The following is a 6,965-nucleotide window of genomic DNA, read 5'->3' as shown; positions in this document are numbered from 1 at the left end:
TACCAAGACTAGCATCAACAAAATCACAAGTAGGAAAATATTTGGACTTAAAAACCCTATACAAAAGAGAATTAGTCCCAGTCTAGAGCATCCAGCCTTGTTTTGCCAACATAGCCAGATTAAATTTTTTTAGTTGCTTAAAACCCATACCCCCACAAGCCTTTGGAGCACAGAGTTTCTCCCAACTAATCCATGCCATTTTCTGTTCCTCCTTACATTGCCCCCATCAATAATTCCTAATTAGGCTTGTCATCTCATCACAAAGAGAGTCAGGAATTTTAAAGCAACTCATAGTATACGTTGGAATAGCTTGGGCTACTACTTTAATTAGGACTTCCTTACCAGCTTTGGACAACAGTTTTTCCTTCCAACCTGCCAACTTCGTAGCCAATTTTGCCTTCACTTCCTTGAAGGTATTCTTCTTACTAGATTCACAACTATGCTTGCGTTAAGAATAAATTATATAGCCACTAGACATATTATATTTCGCAGGCCACAAAATGGCACTGGTCATACATTAATTATACCTTACAATACATTAACTGAGAATCATTTTGTTGGCGTAAAAACATCTCAACCACTTGGTTTATAGTAGGTCTTGCATCTTTGTCTTTCTTCTACACATTCAAATGGAGGGGTATGATGTAGGACGAGATGAGAGGTTAAATTTTATCATTTGTTAATTTTTGAATTTTTAGATAATTTTCATTCTTTTAGCAACTAGGATTTTATTTCCTTAATTTTAGGTGTTTTTAAGGTTTCCCTTTAGAGTACTACAATGGTAGTGTAACAATTAGGACTAGTTTAGGAATATTTTTAATAGATAGGATAGAAATTCAATCTATGAGTTTTACACCATAATGATTGTTTTTTATCATCAGACTTAAGACACCAATTAGTTTCCCCAAATCTTTTATTTCATGTCAAGAAACTTTACCAGTTGAGTTAATTGAAACCATTACTATTAATTTTTTTTATTTAAATATATTTTTGGATTACAATCTATCCAACAATGAATCTCTAAAACCTGTAGATTTAATTATAAGTGCATCTATTTGTTGATTCACATTTATTGGAAGCTTCTTATGGCACCAACCAACCGACCATGCCATAAACCATTAAACCCTCGAAACAGACCTTCTATTTTGTTGATGGGTATGGGCTTGTGGTCGTTCAGAAGTCTCAGGCTTAGCCTTGTCGATGGTTTAATGATTGAACAAAAGGTTTAGAGGTAGACTCTGGACTATGTAACCTTATTAATAGGCTGGACTTCTTGAACAAATCAGAATTCATCTTACTAGTCATGGTTGGAAAATCTAAGTTGGTCCTAGGCTGCTTAAAACTCATTACAGCTATAAGCTTATGGGGTCCCTGAAAATCCAATCTTAAAATTCTTGCACCTTCCTTGCTCAAGGCCTGCACTGTCCAAATTTGAACATCCAATGGCCGGTGTAACTTGAAGCCCAATTGATATAGCTGTGTGGTTGATGGTTCACAAAACTTTAATGCGGAATTCTATGAGGGCTGTTTGTAAAAAGGAAGGATAAGAATATCCAATTAACTTTTCTCATATCCGATTTAAAAACAAAGATTAAGGAAGATTTAGCTCCATTTAACATAATTCTGATTTTTTTTTTTTAAAGAAAAAAGAACATAATTCTAATATAACCTATTAACAATGGTAAAACCACCTTTTTTTTTGAAGAACAATGGTAAAAAAAAAAAATTAAAAAAAAAAAAAAAGGTTAGTTATTTTTTATATCGTTAGCTTGTCACATGAACTTTGCATCTTAGTTGTATTTTTTTTCGGTTTTCATCTTAGTTGTAATATTGTGCTAGATATAAATAGTCCAAATCAAAGAACCACGCGAATTTTAGTTATATAATTATTATGCGCTCTATAGCTATGAATTTATGATTTGTTGGGATTGTTAGGCTTCTTTATTTTGTTTGATCTTAAATTTCATCTTAATTTGAGGTGATAAAAGGTAAAAAAAATACTATTACATTTTGTTATAAAACAAAATGCATTTTTCGCCAACTTATGAATTTACCTTTTATTTTATGATTTTGTCATTTACTCATTTGAATTGACACCTTTAAAGTTTGTCTCTCATCCTGCGCATCATGCAGGTACATATCTAATTTATAGGAAATAAGAATCATAAGATGTACTCTAATGAAAAGGTTACACAAAAAAAGAAAAAAATAAAAAAAAGCCTAATCGTTTAACAAAAAAGCCTAATTCTTAATTAACTTCAAAGTCAAGCTAAAGCCTAAATTCCATGGAAAGACTTCAATTTGTTGAATAACAGGTTCACAAGTATCAAGTATGCTTGCCTTAGGAGAGAAATTAGGATGCCACTAGACATATCATATATAGTAGGCCACGAGATCTTAGTCACTATCACTGAATCTTGTTCTTAAGGTAAGAGCATATCAACTACTTGGCTCATGGTAGGTCTTTCATCTTTGTCTTCTTTTACGCATTGTAGAGCTATCCAAACCAAAATTTCCATCTTGCCCATGTCATATTCCCCTTTCAACATTGGATCAATGATCTCTTCAAGTGAGGAAGTATTTGCGGCCACTCTGTTCATCATTTCCCTCACTCACGTCACTAGCCTTTTGTGGTCTGCCTCCCCTCCATCATCTACATCCGAAACACTTCTTGATGGACACTTTCCGGTTACCATTTCCAATACAACAATCCCATAACTAAAAACATCCACTTTAGAGGTGATAGACAGATTAAAAACCCACTCTGGAGCCATATAACCTTGAGTTCCTCTTATTCATGAGAAACTTGAATTCTTAAGAGCATTTCTGTTTTGTAACTTTGACAGGCCAAAATCTGCCACCTTTGGTCAATAATTTGAGTCCAAAAGTATATTTTGAGGCTTTACATCGCAGTGTAAAATCCAATCTAAGCAATCCTCATGCAAATAGGCTAGGCCTTTCACAGTGCCCATGGCAATTTTGAATCTTTTCTCCTAGTCAAGTGTATTGGCTGAGAGGTTATCTGCCAAAGAACCATGCTCCATATACTGGTACACCAAGAGTCTGTGCTTTCCTTCTGCGCAATACCCCCACATCTCTATTAAGTTCATGTGGTTAATCTTTCCAATGATGCTTACTTCCGCTAGAAATTCACTCTCTCCTTGATTAGCTTCATTGAGATGTTTGATTGCTGCAACTTGATTGTCGGACAACACCTCTTTGTATACAATTCTCCCTGCACCTCTTCCAATCTCCTTAGCAAAACCTTGTGTGGCCTTTTTTAATTCAGCGTAAGTAAATTTTTTGAATCCAATGGCAGCAATAACGTAGCCTTGCTTGTCAACATCTAAAATTTTTTGGGTTCTGGTCAAGAGACACCACACCACAAAGATACAGATGATTTCAAGTCCACCCACCCCAATAGCAAACCATAACAGGAATTTTACTGTTTCGTTTTCATAGTATTTACTGCTTTGTAGAGTACCTTTACTTGAGCAATTTAAACTGAATTCTTCTGGAGGATTGGTATGGGACAAGATTTTGCTTTTTGGCAGTTTCAAGTAGATGTTTCCATTTAAATCTGGCAAAAGGTATCCATTCAACAATCGTATCTTAGCATAACAAATTGAAAAACCAACATACTCGTCAAAGTTGTATTGGAACGCTTTGCAATCACATTCTGCCAAACATAAATCCCTACATTGATCAAATGTGTAATTACGGGAGATATTAACATCATACCCGTAGAAGTCAGCATGGGATAATTGCAGAAAGCCTGGCTCACTTCTGTTGCAAGAGAGATCAACTTCAGGTTCACAACCATAAGCCCAGTCTCTACGAATTTTCATCTTGTATCCAGGAGGGCAGGAACATTTCCTGCCAGAACCAGTAACATAATTGCACAAACTGTTGGCCCCACAGGCACCATCAATCCAGCAAGGTCTCTGAATGGCTTGCCATGAAACAACCCAAGTCTGCCCCTTCTCTTCCCGACTGTATAATCGAATATTACCATCATAATCAAGTGTCAATCTTCTATGAAGCACTACTCCATTGTCGGCCGACATAAAAGTAAAATCATCGGATGAATTGAAGTTCCCTAAGGAATTAAGGACACCAATTCTACTGTTGTTAAACACAAGGCATGACCAATAAACACTACAGACATCAGGACAATTTAAAAAAAGGCTAAAAATGTTATCATATCTGTTGGACTTGGAAAGCTTATAAAAACCAGAGGAAAAGTTGGTCTGGCTTCTTGAGGAGACGAGCTTTGTTTTTCCAGTGAGTAGTTGTTGAGGAAGAAGGGTGTCTGTAGGGAAGTCAAAGCTTTCCCACAAATTAACATGGTCCTTGTTAAGTAGATCAAGATTACCTGTGTTGTAGAGAAATAATTGGACTAAGTGGGGCGAGGCGGTGCCTGTGGCCCAAACGGTGACATTTGACTTAGCGGCAACAGTTAAGATGAGATTGCCACTATTGAGGAGAGAGAGCTTTCAGTGCTTTCCATTAACTGGGTGGTCACGGTTTGCCATCCAAACTACGGTGCGTGAGTTGCTAAACCAAATGGCAAAGCAAAAGGCATTTTCACCCACGGAATAGAAGCCAGCAGAAAAGACGCCATTTGGGGATGTTAGAATTTCTGGTTTCTCTACGGATAGGGATGTGCCTTTACTCATAACGACGGATGAAGATGAAAGTGGGAAGGAAAATGCCAAAGAGAGTAGAAGGAAGTGGAACAAGACTGGTGAACCCATGATTGAAAACTCAAACTAGAGAGGTACTGGGCAAGGCAAGACGATAAAGATGTGCTTTTTAAAGCCGAAAAAGACAATCCTACCGAACAAATTTGTTAAAAAATTCTGATGTAGAGTGTAGACTGGGAGCACAATGGTTAAAATTCAAAGTTACTACACCTTTATTGTGCTTTATTGCTGATCTTTTGTCCGATGATATATTTTAACTTTGAATTTTTATTCATAGAGAAATGGAACGCATTTTAGGCATAAGAGAGGAATGACTTGCACATAATTTACATTAGCTACGATATCCATAGATTTGTTTTATGAGGTAGTACTAGGGAAGAAGATAAGTTGAGAGTTTTCCTCCAAGTTTCATCTGCTTGGTCAAAAAGATGGAGTCCATGGCAGTGAGCATTAGCCTGGTCAGGGGACTTAAAGGTTCTAAGCTATTGCTGCTGTGACTTTGCACTGTTATTTTTTAATTGAAACGAGTTTTACGTTTCTACGTCCCAACGGGGACAATTTGACAGGTATATGGAAATAAATTTGATATAAAAGGGATATGGACGTTGAAGCTAGAGTCAGATTTTGTGATTTAATTTTTTAATATCAAATTTGATGCAATGTGACTCAAAGTTTGCCCCATCATACCTTCAGTTAGTCAAGTAGACACTAAGCAAACTTCACGGACTAATAATGGCTTTTGGCTATAAAGTTATTACGATAGGCTTAATAGATGTGATTATGCAACTCTTATCATTGGTAAGAATACTTTCAAATCAAGTTAATGAACCCTAAACAAGCATGTATAAGAGCTTATGGGAACGCTTATGTAACGTTAAATTAGTGGATTGCAAATAAAAATTTAAACAAGCTTAGAAATAATTTACATTAACTTTTTTTTTTTTTTAAATTAATAAACCAAAAGAAACGATGTCTTTTTGTTGGCACTTAATGACCATATCAATCATAGAGATGAACATAATGCCATTTTTGAAAATAAAATCAAATTTGATAGACAAAAAAAGAAAATCTTAAACTTAAGGGACTAAGATGAAAACAACCTTAAACTTTGAGGGTCAAAAATGCAATTTAGTCTTAACGCTCTCTTCTATATGTTTGGAACCAATTAATTACTTTTATATTATTAAAGTTATAAGAGGGGTGGCTAGCTCCACATTGTGTCCAGGATGGTCACAAGACCACATTGACTTAAAAAAAAAAAAAAAAAATTTATTACATATAAATTTAAAAAACATTATGATTTTTTTAATCATTAAAAAAAAAAATTTTTGTGACCATCCTAAATTATTTTGGGCCCAACATAATTGGACAAATTTTGGCAACAAACTTGATTGTAGTCTGTAGACTAAGGCTACAACTCCACTCAATATTTTTTTAATTAGATGAGAATTTTGACAAATCCATTATTGTATTACTGATGTCATGGAAACCTAAAAAAAGCACACACGATGTTCTCATTGATGGACATAAACTAAATTTTTAGAAATTTAGTTTCTAGGTAGTAAATCTCGAATCCAAGAGGGGTTCCTTGAATCCGCAAGGTGATAAAATTGGAATCCACCAGAGATAGAATTCGACAAAAGTCTGTATTTTATTGATAATAGTCTAATTTGCATATAACGGCTACAAAACATATAAATACTGAGAAAAATGTCTAAAACCCCAATTCACACTAATTAGTAATTACAAGATTAGGTGACCAAATACCGAAATTTACTGAAAATGGCAAAACTGAGTTAAATGCAAAATCATAAGCTACTGACCTTAAGGGTCGGCCCAAAACAAACAAGATTTTATTTTGACTTTTGAATAAAGAGTTATTAAGGAAATAAAAAATTACTATAAATGGCAAAATTGCAGTTTTTGGTGCCTAAATGGAGGAATTCACCATTTTCAGGGGTACCTCGGGGCAAAGCAATGACTATTGCTCAGAAGGCCATTTCGCTTTAGCCTGCCAAATTTCATGTGATTTCTACTAATGCCTTGCGCGATTTTAGGTGCGCTTGGAACTCCAAAAAGGCCATGGCGGTCTGTTCTACATCAATTACATTTCTTTTTTCTTATATCCTCCATACTTACAAAATTTCAAGAAGATCAAAGATCAATAGCTATGTCATTAATTAAATGTTTAAATTTCAAGTTTTTGTAGTCTAAAATTATACATAAAAAATAAATTCATGGATCAAATATAAATAACAT

The 6,965-nt window shown here is 34.9% G+C and overlaps 1 pseudogene; it reads right to left on the bottom strand.

The window, feature by feature from the left end:
• Positions 1-2,286: 2,286 nt before the first annotated feature.
• Positions 2,287-4,694, bottom strand: LOC126709975 (putative receptor protein kinase ZmPK1; annotated as a pseudogene).
• Positions 4,695-6,965: the final 2,271 nt, after the last annotated feature.

The sequence above is a fragment of the Quercus robur genome, chromosome 2, assembly GCF_932294415.1.
Source record: "Quercus robur chromosome 2, dhQueRobu3.1, whole genome shotgun sequence".
Taxonomy (NCBI): domain Eukaryota; kingdom Viridiplantae; phylum Streptophyta; class Magnoliopsida; order Fagales; family Fagaceae; genus Quercus; species Quercus robur.
This window is presented reverse-complemented; position numbering and strand designations above follow the sequence as displayed.